General features: G+C 44.7%; 1 protein-coding gene across 3 annotated transcripts in view; it reads left to right on the top strand.

Annotated features, from left to right (window-relative positions):
- Positions 1-252: 252 nt before the first annotated feature.
- Positions 253-19,063, top strand: part of TRAF5 (TNF receptor associated factor 5) — a 62,474-nt gene continuing 43,663 nt past the window's right edge. For 2 of the 3 annotated variants that reach the window (XM_075337999.1, XM_075337997.1), the window contains exons 1-2: positions 253-611; positions 11,286-11,336. The gene's annotated coding sequence lies outside the window, so the exon portion shown is untranslated. The remainder of the gene's footprint in view (positions 612-11,285; positions 11,337-19,063) is intronic. The other variant, XM_075337998.1, reaches the window with a different exon arrangement.

Genomic DNA, 19,063 nt, shown 5'->3' with positions numbered 1-19,063 from the left:
CATTTTTGTGTATATTGGTTTAATTTGATATGATACATTGTTACAAGCTAAGCCTGACTTGTGCGTTTACATCACGTAGCTGCACAGGATACAATGTAACAAAAAAAAACATTTTGAAAAAAGCGAAACAAAGTGTCTCAGCAAATAGCAGAAGTCTCTCTGGTGAGCAGTGCTCTGTATTTACATAAAGCCGGAAAGCCCCTGGATCTTAAAGGACAGACGCCGGCCGCCTCCAGTTCCTGTATTACACGTTCTCTGTGTATTGTAAGCTCCAGGGCTGGACTGGAGAACCGCAAGTCCCAGCAGGCTGAGCTGTCAGAGGTCTTCGTGCCAAGTTATGACAAGGATGGGGCAACCCTGAGATTTTCCTATTCTCTTATCAACGCCTCCAGCAGTGACGTTCCCACCACAAACCCCAGCACTGCCCTCCCTGCACCGGATGACAGCGAAAAGTAAGATGTCGCAGGTTCTCAGCCCACTACTCGGGTCACTAGTAGTTGCCGTGTATCACTCTGGCGGCTGCTGAACAACGCTGCGACAACCAGGAGTACAGCACCTCCACTGCACGACTACCGACTACACCGAGGGGAGCCCGGAGCCGCACTGTCCAGGTAAGCTGCTGTGTCTGTGCTGGCATCACCTAACCGGGGTATAATATGGTTATGTACAGTATTTGTAGAAGAGCTCATAAATGTGTGCCATCACTGAAGTGTGCCCTCTATGTGTGCCATCACTGAAGTGTGCCCTCTATGTGTGCCATCCATGAAGTGTGCCCTCTATGTGTGCCATCTCTGACAAGTGCCATCCGTGATTTGTGTCGTCTCTGGAGTGTGCCCTCAAAGTGTGCCATCCGTGATGTGTGCCCGATTTCGAGTATGCCATCTATGTGTGCCATAAATGTGCACCATCCATTATGTGTGCCCTCCATGATATATGCCTTCTTTGAAGTGTGCCACTCTGATGTGTGCCCTCTATGTGTGCCATCACTGAAGTGTGCCCTCTATGTGTGCCATCCATGAAGTGTGCCCTCTATGTGTGCCATCTCTGACAAGTGCCATCCGTGATTTGTGTCGTCTCTGGAGTGTGCCCTCAAAGTGTGCCATCCGTGATGTGTGCCCGATTTCGAGTATGCCATCTATGTGTGCCATATATGTGCACCATCCATTATGTGTGCCCTCCATGATATATGCCTTCTTTGAAGTGTGCCACTCTGATGTGTGCCATCTCTGAGGTGTGCCATCCGGGATATGTGCCCTCTCTCGACTGTGCCATCTATGTGTGCGATCTCTGATGTGTGCCATCTATGTGTACCATCCATAATTTGTGCCCTCTAGGTGTGCCATTTCTAATGTGTGCTATGTCTCTGTGTGCCCTCTGTGTGCCATCCACGAGGATGTGAGCCATCTCTGGAGTGTGCCATCCATGATGTGTGAAATCTCTGATTTGTGCCCTCCATCATGCGTGCACTCTGTGTGCGTCATCAATGATGATATCTGCCATCTATTATGTGTACCATACATGATGTGTGCCCCTTATGTGTGCCATCCATGATGATGTCTGCCATCTCTGATGTGTGCCGTCTATCCAGTGTGCTCTCCATGATATGTGCCATCTATGATGTGTGCCATATATGATGTGTGCCGTCTATCCAGTGTGCTCTCCATGATATGTGCCATCTATGATGTGTGCCATATATGATGTCTGCCATCTCTGATGTGTGCCATTTATAAAGTGTGCCATCCATGATGTGTGTCGTCATCTTTGTTGTGTACCAACTATGATGAGTGCCATTCATGTGTGCCATCTATGAGATGTGTGCCATCTATGTTGTGAGCCAATAACATTTGGTAAATTGTGTACATTGGATGCATAGGTGACCAAAGTAATCCATTTATGTAGAACTTCTCGTTTCAGTATGGAGACATGGAGTAAAAGCATAGACCCCCTGTGACCCCACAAATACCTTTATAAAACTCCCGCCATGTATGCTAAACCTTGAGTCCGGACAAATGAGCATCCTATTTTGCGGCACCAATCGCTGTCCTCCTTTGATGATTGACATTGATGCCATCCACGTAGCCGGGCAAAACCTCGCGCCTGTACAGAGACATTGCCGTCTCGCGCAGGCGCACCGATGTTTTCTTCTCTGCCTACAATAGAGCAAAGCGAAGTGGCTCTATTGCAGGCAGAGACAAAAACATTGGTGCGCCTACGCGAGCCGGCAAGTTCTTTGCACAGGCGCAAGATATTGCCCAGCGGTGTTGATGATGTCACCTGGCTGCGCCATCCATGTAGGCAGGCAAAATCTCACTTCCGGTAATGGGAAGCAGGAAAACCATGGCCAGCAAGTACGCATTTATGTTTTGGCTCTTCCTGCAGTAATCCAGAGCATAGTGTGCCTGTGTGAGCTGGCAATGTCTCTGTGCATGCGCGAGATTTTGCCCGGCAATTTGGATGACGCAGGTGATGTCATCTACACTGCAGGGCAAAATCTCGCGCATTTATGTTTTGACTCTGCCCACAGTAACCCAGAGCATAGTGCGCCTGCGTGAGCTGGCAATATCTCTGCGCATGCGCGAGATTTTGCCCGGCTATTTGTATGACGCAGGTGATGTCATCTACACTGCAGGGCAAAATCTCGCGCCTGTGCAGAAAAGTCACCGGCTCGCACAGGCACACCAATGTTTTCTGTTCTGCCCTCAATAGAGCAGAGCAAATTGCGCCTGCGTAAGCCAACAATGTCTATGCACAGGCGCGAGATTTTGCCCAGCTACGTGGATGGCGCTGGAGACGTCATCCACGTCAATCATCAAAGGAGGACAGCGATCAGCGCCAAAAAGAGGGACAAGGAGCCACTAATTGGACTGGCCCAAGGATTAGCATACATGGCAGGAGATATCATAAATTAATGTGTGGGGGGAGTCAGGGGACAACGTTCACCTTTATAGAATGCAGCACAGGCGCTGCTTAAGGTGTTAGCTTTGGTTTATAACTCAAAAATCCGGTGACAGGATCCCTTTAAGTGGTTTAATATGGGTTTTGGATTAAATCTGTTTCAAAATCCATGTAAAAAAAACAAACTACCAAGCATGTGCCTCAAAAACATACTCTACTTCCCCAGTATTGTATTAAAAAATAAATAAACAACCTGAATGGCATAAAAATCCACATTTTCTTACAAACCCACGTCATTTAGAGTATGTTCACGGAGGGTTTTTTGCTCCAAAATCCACATAAAAATTGCGTGAACTTGTAATTTTTAATGTAACACTGCAGATTTTCTACAGGGCTATGCGGATGGAAAATTCATAGATTACATTACTAAATACAGTGGGTACGGAAAGTATTCACACCCCTTTAAATTTCTCACTCTTTGTTTCATTGCAGCCATTTGGTAAATTCAAAAAAGTTCATTTTTTTCTCATTAATGTACACTCTGCACCCCATCCCCCATCTTAACAGAAAAAAAAAACAGAATTGTAGATATTTTTGCAAATTTATTAAACAAGAAAAACTGAAATATCACATGGTCATAAGTATTCAGACCCTTTTCTCAGTATTGACTAGAAGAGCCCTTTTGAGCTAGTACAGCCAAGAGTCTTCTTGGGAATGATGCAACAGGTATTTTACATCTGGATTTGGGGATCCTCTGCCATTCTTCCTTGCAGATCCTCTCCAGTTCCGTCAGGTTGGATGGTGAACGTTGGTGGATGCCATTTTCAGGTCTCTCCAGAGATGCTCAATTGGGTTTAGGTCAGGGCTCTGGCTGGGACAGTCAAGAATGGTCACAGAGTTGTTCTGACGCCATTCCTTTGTTATTTTAGCTATGTGCTTAGGGACATTGTCTTGTTGTAAAGTGAACCTTCATCCAAGTCTGAGGTCCAGAGCACTCTGGGAGAGGTTTTCTTCCAGGATATCTCTGTACTTGGCCGCATTCATCTTTCCTTCAATTGCAACCAGTCGTCCTGTCACTGCAGCTGAAAAACAGCCCCATAGAATGATGCTGCCACCACCATGTTTCACTGTGGGGATTGTATTGGGCAGGTGATGAGCAGTGCTTGGTTTTCTCCACACATACCACTTAGAATTATCACCAAACAGTTGTATCTTTGTCTCATCAGACCAGAGAATCTTATTTCTCATAGTCTGGGAGTCCTTCATGTGTTTTTTTGAAAACTCTATGCGGGCTTTCATATGTCTTGCACTAAGGAAAGGCTTCTGTCGGGCCACTCTGCCATAAATGCCCAACTGGTGGAGGGCTGCAGTGATAGTTGACTTTGTGGAACTTTCTCCCATCTCCCTACTGCATCTCTGGAGCTCAGCCACAGTAATCTTGGGGTTCTTCTTTACCTCTCTCACCAAGGCTCTTCTCCCATCAATTGCACAGCCAGGTCTAGGAAGAGTTCTAGTAGTCCCAAACTTCTTCCATTTAAGGATTATGGAGGCCACTGTACTCTTAGGAGCCTTGAGTACTACAGAAATTCTTTTGTAACCTTGGCCAGATCTGTGCCTTGCCACAATTCTGTCTCTGAGCTCCTTGTGGAGTTCCTTTGACCTCATGATTCTCATTTGGTGTGACATGCAGTGGGAGCTGGGAGGTCTTATATAGACAGGTGTGTGCCTTTCCAAACCAAGTCCTATCAGTTTAATTAAACACAGCTGGACCCCAATGAAGGAGTAGAACAATATCAAGGAGGATCACAAATAAATGGACAGCATGTGACTTAAATATGGGTGTCTCAGCAAAGGGTTTGAATACTTAGGACCATGTGATATTTCAGTTTTTCTTGTTTAATAAATTTGCAAAAAAAATCTACATTTCTGTTTTTTTTCTGACAAGATGGGGTGCAAAGTGTACATTAATGAGAAAAAAATGAACTTTTTTTAATTTACCAAATGGCTGCAATGAAACAAAAAGTGAAACATTTAAAGGGGTCTGAATACTTTCTATACCCACTGTATGTCAATGTTAAAAGCAAATATGATCCCCGAGCTGCGGATTGTAGTCTACACTACGTCCATTTCTGTTACAGATTTTCTCATCAGTCTGGCCGTCTAATAAGCGGTTGTTTCCCACCAACATGATGTCATTGATCCTTTTTTATAGCGCTGGTTATCTGTACATTAAGACCAGTCAGACCGAAAAATGAGAATTTACCCTTTAGTCACTGAATGGCTTTTCATACGTCTACCCTGCTATGTTTATATACTAGGAAATACTATGTGACTCCTTGTTTCCTGCACTTCATCTACTGCAAGTGATCTTTCCCTTTGAACAAAAAACATTAAGAACCTGATTGATTACTACATTTGTGCCTTTTTGTCTTTTTTTATGTTTTTCATGTTCCCTTTATTCTTCTTTTTAAGTTTATTTTATCTGCTCTCCTGTTGTTTTTTATATTCGTCACTGTATACATGGTTCGGGGTTTCCAGATATTTTCAGCTGATTCATCAATTGCAACTTTTTAAAAAGTGTCAAATGTTCTCCAGTTCCCACCAACACCTCCCGCCCCCCCACCCCCACCCCAAGGGGTGATTTTTATTTTATTTTTTTGCATGTCTAAAATGTTTGTGTAAAATTTGTGACATTTTAAAAGAACAAAAAAAAATCTGAAAGACCAAAGAACATTTGGGGTTTGACCAAAATTTATTTATGAACCATTTGCGTCATTTTGGGAAAAAAAAAATGCACAAATAAAATTTTAAGGAATCCAAGATATTAAAGATATTAAAAAAAGTAATTTAACCCCCCCCCCTCTCCGAAAATGATGAATCTTAGTGTATAGAAAGTAAGTATAAAGATTGTAAAAGATTCTAAGCATATATATATATATATATATATATATATAAAAGTATATATAAGTATATAGAATCTAAGTATATATAAATATAGAAGTATATGTAAGTATATAGAATGTAAGTATTAAGAAAGCGTAAAGGGAACCTCCCATATTAAAAAAAAAAGGAAATTTGGGGTTAGTCGGCAGGTTAATATCATTTTTTGTGTCCACATTTTGAGCCCCGCTGCCAGGAGGAATGAACTTTTTTCCTCCCGGCAGCATTCGGCTTTCAGTCATAGGGATTTCACCAGCGCAGGTTCAGTCACTTCTCAGTGCTGAGTTAGCGGTAGCTGTAACTGCGCCGCCGTCAGTGACTGACGCTGATGCCATCCCTATGACTGGAAGCCAAATGCTGCCTGGAGGAATAAAGTTAATTTCCTCCCGGCAGCGGGCCTCTAAGTGCGGGCGCTGGGCAGGTTCAGAATGCTATTAACTTGCAGATTAACCCCCTATCTGCAGGTTAATAGTGTTTTTTCACTTGACAGGGTCCCTTTAAGGCCTCTTTCAGACGTCCGTGTCTCCGGCACGTGTTTGGTCCGTTTCCTCACGTACCGGAGACAAGGAAGGGCACATGTAGACCCATTTAAATCAATGGGTCTGCGCTCACGTGCGTATTCTGCCATGGACCGTGTGTACATGTGGAGCATACGTGTGCCCCACACGTAGACATGTCCGTTTTTCTACGGCATCACGGAACGCAAACGGACCACACGGAGGTGTTCCGTGTGACACGCGCCAGAGAAAACACACGTGTCTGAGAAAAAAATAACAAATCTTTACTCACCTTCTCCAGCCCTGCTGTCTCTGCCGCTGCTGTCACTTGCTTCCGACCGCCGCTCATTATGCTCATTGCATATTCACTTCACTGCGGACCGGAAGCTGCAGCAGCGGTGAGTCGGCAGGACCGGAGACTGAAGATCAGCACCACGGAAAGCAACGCCAGGGACAGGTGAGCAGAAAGTTCCCGTTCTCCGTGTGTTATCACGGATAACACATGGAGAACACACATAGTGCTATAAACATGGCTCACGCAGGGCAAAACGCACCTTTGACCTTTGAGACAGTTACTATCCCGGGCAACGCTTGGGTACTACAGCTAGTAGTTCTGTGAGATTTTTGGTTCGTCTTCCAGTTTTGTGAGATTCCTGGCTTGTCTTCCAGTTTTGTGAGATTCCTGGCTTGTCTTCCAGTTCTGTGAGATTTTTGGTTCGTCTTCCAGTTCTGGGAGATTCCTGGCTTGTCTTCCAGTTCTGTGAGATTCCTGGCTCGTCTTGCATGCACTGCTCTTTTGAGGTCTAGCCACAGATTTTCAATGATGTTCAGATCATAAGACCATTGCAAGAGCCATTGTAAATTTTCCAGATTGCGCCTTTTGAGGTCATCTACTGTGGATTTTCACATGTGTTTAGGATTAAAGATGAGCGAAGCTGAAGTTCGATGTTCGGAGTTTGGGTTCGTAAACCAACTACCAAAAAAACAAAGTTCAAGTTACTTAGTGAGCAGTGCTGTGTTCGGGTATGATTGATGCTCAGCCCTGTGCTAGCCACTTGTAGTGTCTTAATGGCACGCACTGGGGTTAAATCAGCATTATCAGATGTAATGTGCACACACAAAAAGAAAAAATTGAAAAGCCCAACCCATCCTCCCCTTGAAGTGTGCTGCTTATGGCTGGCTGCAAGTGAGCAGAGACACAAAATGCCCAATTACTGTCTTCCATTGAGCTTCGGATCAAGTCAGAGTCAGAAACCGAACCTTATCTAGGGTCTGACTGTGCCCTCCGAACTAAACTTCAAAAGGTTCGCTCATCTCTATTTAGGATCATTAGCCATTTGTAGAAAGTACCCTCTTTCCAACTTCAGCTTCCTCTCCTTAACTCCTCCGTCTCCTTATCCTTGTTGTCTTCTCCCTAGTGCATTAAAAAAAAATCACACACCTTTTGTATGTTACCCCGCAGCACCGCTTCTTCTCTTGCCGGTTACTTTTCAAATGACACGGGCACACACGGTGTGCTGATGTCATCAAGCCATGAGTGCCCGTGTCATAGAGGAAGCTGAGGACGGGTTCCTGTGGCTCCGATGCCTACATTGTGCTGCTTCACTCCCTGCCCGACAGGCCACCTGTGGTGAGGGCAATCTGGCAATGGGCCTTAAGGGGGCTTTACACGGTGTGACATCACTAACGATTTATCGTCGGGGTCACGGTGTTTGTGACGCACATCCGGTGTCGTTAGAGACATGGCAGCGAGTAACACGTACGAGTGACCTTAAATGATCACAAAAGAGACAAAAATCGTTGGTTTTGGAGAGGTCGTCCAAACACCAAAAATCGTACGTAGCGATGTTGTTCGTCGTTCCTGTGGCATCACATATCGCTATGTGTGACACCGCAGGAGCGACGAACATCTCCTTACCTGCGTCCACCGGCAATGAGGAAGGAAGGAGGTGGGCGGGATGTTACGTCCCGCTCATCTCCGCCCCTCCGCTTCTATTGGACGGCCGCTCAGTGACGTCGCGGTGACGCCGAACGCACCTCCCCCTTGAAGGAGGGATTGTTCGGTGGTCACAGCGACGTCGCTGCACAGGTATGTGCGTGTGACGCTGCCGTAGCGATAATGTTCGATACGGCAGCGATCACCACATATCGCTCGTATGACGGGGGCGGGGGCTATCGCACTCGACATCGCTAGCAATCCCTAGCGATGTCGCAGCGTGTAAGGCACCCTTTATGGAGCCGCCAGCTCTGAACAACAGACCATATTGCTCACATAGGCCCCCTCCACCTCCAGGCCTCAGTGCATCTGCATCGGTGCTATGTCTGCCCCGGTACCAGGTCCTCTTTACAGCAAATAAAACCCAAAAAACAGTGACAGAATTGATTGTTTTTTTAAATATTTTAATTCCCCCTACTTGTAATTATTTTCCTGCTTCTCTTTATATTATATAGTAAAACATACACTCTTCAGGTGGTGAAGACATGTTTCTGAGTCTTTAGACTGGAGCTTCCCAGAAGTAGGCCCTTTAGGAGTAAAGATACACAGATTTTCTTCCCTTTGGTTTGGGACCTATTGTTTCCATAAATGACTCTTCGTCACGCTCCCGAGCTCTTTCACATGAACATCACCCACTGTAGATTAATCACTGATCTGTTTTCCGTAAGTGCTCGGGGCAGCCTCCAAAGTGCTATTTCCATCTCTTCCTGTTTATTCCTTTTAGAAGAATTACACGTGGTCATTTCTAAGAAAATGGGATTATCTGATGCTGAAAAATGTCCTTTAATTGTTTTTTCCCTCCTCTATGCACTGCAGTAAAGAGCCGAATCATATGGATAGAAGGGATAGAGTTCCCCTATAACAAGTGTCAGACGAGATTGACTTCATAAACAGTGCCGTGTTGAGATCTTCCCTTTAAATACCGTCTTTTTTTGTTTTATAAGACGAGCTGTATTATAAGACATACCCCAAATTCAGAGAAAAAAAAGGGGGGTCCTTCTTGTAATCCGGTGGTGTCTTACCGGAGGGGGCAGTAGCGGTGGTGAAGGAGTCACAGGAGGCAGGGGTGGTGGATGTCCCAGAAACTGTAGGCTGTGCTGGTGCAGCGGCGGAAACTGGGGCTGACGTGCTGGGGCAGCTGCTACGGCGGCGCCAGTGGCTGCGGGCTGTGAGGGATTCAAAGAAATGGCGCCTGGAGCCAGCGCAGATTGAGCTCTAGGCTCAATGGCAAGCTGAGATCTCATCTCCGCAAGCGCCACCTCCGGGCACCATTTTCCTGAAGTCCGCTGCAGGGAGATCAATGGGCTGGAGGCAGCGCCTGCGCAGATGAGAGCTTGGGCCGAGAGCTTCATCTGCACACGCACCAAGTCCGGGCTGCATTATTTGAAATCCTCACTGCCCGACTTGCAGCACCACCGGAGACCCTGCACAGCCACCAGCGGAGACCCCGCACAGCCACCGCCGGAGACCCCGCACAGTGGCCGCAGGCACCGCACAGCCGCCCCAGCATCATCCGCCACAGACCCCGCACCAGCCGCCGCAGCATTCCCCCAGCCTCTTGCGACCACTCTCCACCACCCCGGTAAGCTACATTCAAATTATAAGACTCACCCCTCCTTTTCCTCCCAGATTTTTAGGAGGAAATGTGCGTTTTATAATCTGAAAAATCCGGTATATTATACAGCGCACTGAATGTGATTTGTGGCTTGTTTCCTCAGTATTTGGCATACAGATCTATTGATATTTATGCTTTTTTTTGTACTTCTTTTCACCATCAGGTTGTGGCGGTCACAGAGGACAATACTGACTAATGTATTGGCAAATCGTCCCTTTTCAGAGGGAAAATCCCTTGTCATATCACATATTTCTGGTACTTGTGTTTTTCTGTAAATATGACTAGGGGTTGCCCCTACTTACAAGTTCCTTTCTTACACCAAGAGACTCTCATAAGGCTCGTCCTGCGCTCATCTTGTCTATTTTCAGAAACTGATGTATTGTTTAAAGGAAATCTTTCACTTGAGTAAAGCCTGCTTTACACCTTACAATTTCGCATCCGATATCGTATGCGATCGTACCCGCCCCCATTGTATGTGCGGCACGTTCAATTTGTTGACCGTGTCGCACATCGATTATTTCACGTCACACGTACTTACCCGTCCATACGACCTCGATGTGGGCGGCGAACATCCACTTCCTGGAGTGGGAGGGACGTTCGGCGTCACCGCGACGTCACGCGGCAGCCGGCCAATAGAAGCGGAGGGGCGGAGATGAGCGGGACGTAAACATCCCGCCCACCTCCTTCCTTCCGCATTGCCGGCGGGAGCCGCGGGACACAGGTAAGCTGAGTTCATCGTTCCCGGGGTGTCACACACTGCGATGTGTGCTGCCTCGGGAACATGAACAACCTCACGTTGAATGTTTAGTAATTGAACGACGTGCATGCGATCAACGTTTTAACGTTCGATCGCAATCGCACGGAGGTTTCACACGCTACAATATCACTAATGATGACGGATGTGCGTCACTTACGACAAGCCCCCGCCGACACATCGTTAGATAAATTGCAGCGTGTAAAGCCCGCTTTATGCTGCCCATAGGATAGACCTGTCAATCACTTCTAGCAGCGGTGGAGAGGCTGACCCGCGGTGGGGACTAGGCTGCTTTCCAGTTATAGCCTCGCCAGATCTGAAAAGCATTCATTATCTGAAATTCTCTGGCAGACATGCGGGCAGGGTATAATTCCTGCTGCTCATGGTTTGGGCACCATGAATCCACTGGCAGGTTCCCTTTGTGATACATGGACTTTTTAAACATTTTTGGCAACGTTGTTATTTTTTTTTTTATCACAGTCTTTATTAAAAAAAACAACCCACAAAATTTGTAATCTTGTAATTTATATACTGGCATCTGGGGCTATTTTAAACTCATACTTCCTTTTTCTTGTGTGTTTTTTTTAGGAAGACATTACAGCAGTTTCCTTATGATCAGTGGGAGGATTGGAATGACAGGTAACATCTCTATATATAACACATGATCCATCAATCACAATAGATTATGTCACAGCTCACCTCCTCCTCCTGTACAATGATTAATAACACCAATATATTGAGTAGATAACACAAGATCCACCATTCACAATAAAGTGATGTCACAGATCACCTCCTCCCCCTCCTGTATAATGACTGACCACACACATATACACAGAAGATATCACAGGATCCACCAATCACAATAGGTGATGTCAAAGGTCATCCCTTCCTCCTCCTGTATAATGACTAATCTCACACCACTGTGTAGTAATAGTAATTGTAATAGTTAACACAGAATCCACTATTTACAGTAGGTAATGACACAGGTGTCCTCTTCCTCCTGTACAGTGACTGATAACACCTCTATATACAGTACATATTATAGGATCCACCATTCACAATAAGTGATGTCACAGCTCATCTCCTCCCCCCTCCTATACAATGACTGATAACACCTCTATATACAGTAGATAACACAGGATACACCATTCACAATAAATGATGTCTCAGCTCACCTCCTCCTTCTCTACAACTAATCAAAGAACTATATACATTAGATAACACAGTATCTAACATTCACAAAAGTTGATGTCACAGCTCACCTTCTCCTCCTTCTGTACAATGACTGACCTCACACCACTATGTACAGTAGATAACACAGAATCCACCATTTACAATTGGTGATGTCACAGGTCACCTCGTCCTCCTCCTGTACAATGACTGATAACACCTCTATATATAGTAGATGAAATAGGATCCACAATTCACAATATATGATGTCACAGCTCACCTCCTCCTCCTGTACAACAACCAATCAAAGCACTTTATACAGTAGATAACAAAGTATACACCATTTACAATAGTTGATGTCACAACTCACCTCCTCCTCCTATACAACAACTGATCACAGCACCAAGTACAGTAGATAACACAGGATCCACCACAATAGGTGATGTCACAACTCACCTCCTCCTCCTCCTGTACAATGACTGATAACACCTCTATATACAGTAGATAACACAGGATCCACCCTTCACAATACGTGATGTCAAAGGTCACCCCTTCCTCCTCCTGCACAAGACTGTTCTCACACCACTGTGTACAGTAGCTAACACATTTCTGTTTCTTCCTTGCTGATTTGAAGCACTTTCATATCTGCAGTATGTCAATTATTTCAGTGGTTTTGCAGCGTTTTCCACCAATTCCAATGCATCGAAAAAATGCAAAAAAAACCCCACATCAAAAATGCAAATATAAAATGTGTCAAAAACGCACTTCTTTTCCATTGCCTTTTTCCTGCCAAGAGACACATTTTTGATGCATTAATTAGCAAATACTTAACGTGTACCCTTCACCCTCAGACACATCAGCAGATTATTTTGACTGAATTTCCCTGTGACCTATTAATTATGAGAACCACTCACTTATTCATGAGTATGACTGAGAGGGCTTTTCCAGTGTTAAAGGTTCAACTTGATAATTTCCGGATTAATGAACGGTTCAGCATTCTCAGTCCGATTGCCTTTTACTAATCTTTCAGCACCCACTTTTTGATTTCTCTTTTCGATAATTATTTTCTCCTTTATTCATGTCCTTTCCTTCTCCCTCTTCCCCATGCCGTTCCTTCGTCTTATTTCTTCATCTTCATTAACCATTCTAACAAACTTTTCTAAATAGAGTTTCATGAGAATCGGGTTATGCAGCTGATTTTTTTTCGGCATGATCATGCCCATTCCATGCCCTGTCCCAGCACCTAGATACCAGTGTTCAACATGGTGGCCGTAAAAAACCTTGCCTTAAAGACTTGAGTCCGGGTAGGGTACCTTTTTCCCTAAATCTTCCTAACACCTTTATAAATAAAAGACACTCTAGCATCAGCTGATCTTTTTTTGACCCAACATGTGTAAAGGGTACTTCTCACATAACGAGATCGCTGCTAAGTCACAGGTTTTGTGACGCACCAGTGACCTCATCAGCGCGATGTCGCTGTGTGTGACACCAAGCAGCGACCTGGCCCTGCTGTGAAATCGTTGCTCGTTACACACAGTGCTGGTTCATTTCTTGCTCGTTGGTCTCCCACTGTGCAGCACACATCGGCGTGTTTGACAGCAGGAGACCAAGGAGCACTGACTCTGTGTAAGCGGTGTACGCTGGTAACCAGGGTAAATATCGGGTAACTAAGCAAAGCGCTTTGCTTGTTTCCCTGATATTTACCTTTGTTACCAGCATACACCGCTTAGCGCTGGCTCCCTGCACACGTAACCAGGGTACACATCGGGTTACTAAGCAAAGCGCTTTGCTTAGTTATCCGATATTTACTCTGGCCACGTGTGCAGGGAGCCAGCGCTAAGCGGTGTACGCTGGTAACCAAGGTAAATATCGGGTAACCAAGCAAAGGGCTTTGCTTAGTTACCCGATATTTACCTTGGTTACCAAGCGTTGAGTCGCTGGTGGCTGGTGAGATCTGCCTGATTGACAGCTCACCAGCGACCATGGTGCGACGCACTAGCGATCCTGACCAGGTCATATTGTGGTCAAAATCGCTGGTACGTCGTTTAGTGAGACGTTACCCTAACCCACTGGGGATTGTCTGGTATCTCAAAGCCAAGGTCATACATTTTGCAGCACATTCTGCAGCAAAAGTTTAGCATTACATTGGTATACTGTGATTTTCGTGCCAAAGATATCTGAACAGTTTTATTTTAAAGAAGTTTTCAATTACTAATGTGACCCCCTCTCTTTTATCCTAACGCTTCCTAACTAACACTTTCCTAATATAGTTCTGCTATCTACTCTGCTCCTGCTCACTAAACAACGTACCAGCGATTCCGACCACGATATGACCTGGTCAGGATCGCTGGTGCTTCGCTACATGGTCACTGGTGAGCTGTCAATCAGGCAGATCTCACCAGTGACCAGCCCTCAGCTTGCAGCGATGCGTGGAAGCGATGCTGCGCTTTGTAACTAAGGTAAATATCGAGTAACCAAGCAAAATGCTTTGCTTGGTTACCCGATATTTACCTTGGTTACCAGCGCACACCACTTAGCGCTGGCTCCCTGCACTCGTAGCCAGAGTACACATCGGGTTAATAAGCAATCCTCTTTGCTTATTTACCCGATGTGTACTCTAGCTACGCGTGCAGGGAGCAGGGAGCCGGCACTGGCAGCCTGAGAGCGGCGGACGCTAGTAACTAAGGTAAATATCGGGTAACCAAGCAAAGCGCTTCGCTTGGTTACCCGAAGTTTACCGTGGTTACCAGCGTCCGCAGCTGTCAGAAGCCGGCTCCCTGCACATTCAGATCGTTGCTCTCTCGCGTCAAACACAGCGATGTGTGCTTCACAGCGGGAGAGCAACGAGCAAAAAATGAACCAGCACTGTGTGTAACGAGCAGCGATTTAACAGCAGGGGCCAGATCGCTGCTCAGTGTCACACACAGCGAGATCGCTAATGAGGTCACTGGTGCGTCACAAAAAACTGTGACTCAGCAGCGATCTCGCTATGTGAGAAGTACCCCTAAGCTCATCTCTAAAGGCCCCGTCACACACAACGAGATCGCTACGAGATCGTTGCTGAGTCACGGTTTCTGTGACGCAGCAACGATCTTGCTAGCGATCTCGTTATGTGTGACACCTACCAGCGATCAGGCCCCTGCTGTGAGATTGTTAGTCGTTGCCAAATGGACCGTGCCATTTTCTTCAAAGGTGATGTCCTGCTGGGCAGGACACACCGCTGTGTTTGACACTCTGTGACAGGGTCACAATGACAGCAGAGATCGTTATACAGGTCGCTACTGTGACATGTATCGTTACTGCGTCATTGGTAAGGTCTGACTGTGTGACATCTCACCTGCGACCTCCCAGCGACTTACTAGCGATCCTTATCAAGTCGTATCGTTGTCGGGATCGCTGGTAAGTCGTTGTGTGTGACTGGGCCTTAAGAGATGCATAAATACCTTTACTTTTGTTTTAACTTTGATCCATCAATGACGTCATCTGCTCAGTTGGTCTGATTCTGGTCTGTAAAGGAAGGATAAGAGCTAAAACAGCAATAAAGGTGTTTACACCCCTTTTAGAGATACACTTATAGGAGCAGAGTAGATGACAGAAGTATATTTGGAAAGTGTTAGTTAGGAAGAGTTAGGATAAAAGAAAAGGGTCACAGTATAATTCTGGCTTCAAAAAGACACTTTTATAGCGTTATAGGCCTACAAATTGAAATAAAAAATAATTAGATGGGATATTTCATTACCAAAAAAACTATTAAAGAGTGAAAAGACAGACCAACAGCTTTTTCATTTGTTATCACACACAAGTCGCATTGGGCAAATGCATTATTTTCATGGATGTCCATTATCTCAAACACTAGAACCAATCCAGCAAAATTAATGGGATCTTTGAATTCAGGACCCTCAAAATACACTAAATCCATCTACAAAAATCTTGCCACCTGATTTTTTTTTCTGTAGGCCTGTGTTATTTAACTTACATAGACAAATGCCAACATCTAAGGTATGGAAAGTTCACCAAGTATGGGTCCACCAAGGTGGAAGTTGCTCATACATAGCAGCTCTCTAGCTTCCCCCCCTCCAAAAAGCAGTCATAGAGCCAGCCCACCTTCCCAAACCCCAACAAACATAGCACAGATCTACTGTATAAGACTGAGAGCAAACTTGTATATGAAAACAAAATTCCAGTAACAAAGAAAAATCCATATAAAATGTCCAGTTTATTTTTAGAGACTTTCAAATTCCAGATCCCATATTGCCAACCTTTGCAGATATGTCCTTATCATTTAAGAAAAAGACTGATGGCACATCCTATATTTCTAATGAGAACAAGTGCAAACTGAATATGAAACATAGTATCAAAAAGGAGACAGTTCCTCCTTGTCCATGACTAAGGACACATCTGTAAGACAAAGGAGACAGTTGCACTCTGCAGTGCTAACATGTGTGGAACAATGAATATGGGAATATAGACATGGATTACTGCTGTGAAAAACATGTAAAAATTGAGATACTTAGCACACAAAATTGGCCAGTATTACGTGAGCCCAACAGCCAGCGGCAAGGCGACCTCATTTTTGTTGGGCCACTATCAAACTAATGCCACTCTTTGGATTAAAAAAATCTACATTTTATGAAAATGGAAAATTAAAATCGCCTGAGGCTGAAGAGCAGGAGTGCTCAATCAGAAGGAATAACGCTGTAATCTAAGAAAAAGACTGATGGCACATCCTACCTTTCAAATGTGAACAAGTGCAGACTGAATATGAAACATAGTAACAAAAAGGAGACCGTTGCACTCTAGTGCTAAGACATGTAAAACAATGAATATGGGAATCTAGACATATATTACAGCTATGGAAAACATGTAAAAACTGGGATACTTAGCACACAAAATTGGCCAGATTTTATGTGAGCCCAACTGCCAATGGCAAGGCGCCTTCTTTTTGTTGAGTCCCTATCTTTCTAATGTAAACAGTTTGCACCTGTTCACATTAGAAAGGTAGGATGTGCCATCAGTCTTTTTCTTAGATTACAGGGTCATGCCTTCTGATTGAGCACTCCTGCTCATCAGCCTCAAGCGATTTTAATTCTCCATTTGCAGGTTCCTGTCCGCCCATAAAATGTAGGGTTTTTTTAACCCAAAGGGAGGCATTAGTGTGATAATGACCCAACAAAAATGAGGTCGCCTTGCCGCTGGCTGTTGGGCTCACATAAAACTGGCCATTTTAGTGTGCTATGTATTCTCAATTTTTATGTGTTTTCATAGTAGTAATACATGTCCATATTCCTATATTCATTGTTACACATATCTAAGCACTACAGAGTGCAACTGTCTCCTTTTTGTTACAGATGTGTCCGTAGTCATGGACAAGTCATAGGAAAGCGATATGGGTGCTCTTTTAAGAAGGAAGCAGACAGTTTTTTTTTTCAAGTACTGACAGCCCCTTTAAAATGGCATGGATTTCAGTCTCATTACACAAATTTTGTCTAAAGGCCCCATTACACGCAACGACATCGCTAACGAGATGTCGTTGGGGTCACGGAATTTGTGATGCACATCCGGCTTCGTTAGTAACGTTGTTGCGTTTGACACGTACGAACGACCGCTAACGATTAAAAATACTCACCTTTTCGTTTATCGTTGACACATCGTTCTAATCTCAAATATCGTTGCTGTTGCAGGACGCAGGTTGTTCGTCGTTCCTGAGGCGCAGCACACATCGCAACGTGTGACACCCCGGGAATGATGAACAACACCGTACCTGCATCCTCCGGCAACGAGGTGGGCGTCACTTTCTTTCGGCTGTTCTTCGCCCCTCCACTTCTATTGGACGGCTGCCGTGTGACGTCGCCGTGACGCTGCACGAACCGCCCCCTTAGAAAGGAGGCGGTTCGCTGGCCACAGCGACGTCGCTATGCAGATAAATCCGTGTGATGGGGACTAACGATATTGTGCGCCACGGGCAGCGATTTTCCCGTGACGCACAAACAACGGGGGCGAGTGCTTTCACGGGCGACATCGCTAGCGATGTCACTGCCTGTAAAGCCCTCTTAAGTAGTAATACCTGTATATCCTCCTTACAAGATTTGAAGATTGAATTGTAATTATTACAGTTGAGCATAAAGATTCCCAGGACCCTGGTCCTGTAGCCTCATCAGTAGTCCATGGCCGCCAGAACAGATCACTGCTGACCTCATATTTTTTTGTTCTTTTCGTTAGTTGACCCCACACGTACATTGCAGAGTGACGCTTGCATTAGTGATGAATAATTATTACCTATTGTCTGCCTCCACATACCATAATTTCTTACTTTGCCCTTTAGCTTATGCATCCTCCTTACTGATGATGTCATCTGGGCACAGTTGGTCAGTCACACCAATGACATCACTGTGGATAACACACCCACCAGGGTCTGGCTCAGGGCTCTTATATGTGGTTGTTGAGTCTGCTTTCCCCTAATAAATGTGAGATGCTAACACTGTTAATACAGTAAGTACTGTACTGAAAGTGATTTTTGTTTTCTCCATGAGTGTCATGTTCAACACAATTATTTGTCGCTGACTAATATGTCACTTTAATTAAGTTAGTTATGACAATGACATGGATCACATACACGGCTGTAACTTCATTAATGTCAGATCACACAGATCACAAAAACTTCCCAGCTCAGACTAAAAATATTTAAAATTAAAGAAAATGTCCTCAAAATCTACAGAAAACAAATGTTGAGTCCCTGATGTTTAGTCTGGTGGAATTTCTAAATATTTTATTTATCTATATTTGTCATGGTTGTGTACAAATGGAATAGGGGCTCCTAGTCTGACTCTAAGAGTGGGGCCCCTGCGCTGTCTATTATCACGAAGGTAGACTTGATGGTAGCCAGGTTCGAGCCTCCAACATGTATATAGAGTAGAATCTGGCTCACAAATAGGTTAGGTGCCTCCGAGAAAAAAGTCAAATATATAGGAAAAGTCAGCTCGGGCACTCATAAGACAAGAAAAAGTGGAGAATGTTGATGCTTTTGATTCCAATTTTATTCATGCAAAGGTTTATAATATGACGTTTCGGCCATACAATTCTGGCCTTTATCAAATAAATGTTCTGAAAGAGTAAAAGAAAATATATATCCTAGTGAATACATAATGTTATTCTCACATACATGTACATTCAATTTAACATGGTGCATGAAACAAAAA

This window comes from Anomaloglossus baeobatrachus, chromosome 3, assembly GCF_048569485.1.
Source record: "Anomaloglossus baeobatrachus isolate aAnoBae1 chromosome 3, aAnoBae1.hap1, whole genome shotgun sequence".
In the NCBI taxonomy this organism is placed as follows: Eukaryota; Metazoa; Chordata; class Amphibia; order Anura; family Aromobatidae; genus Anomaloglossus; species Anomaloglossus baeobatrachus.
This window is presented reverse-complemented; position numbering and strand designations above follow the sequence as displayed.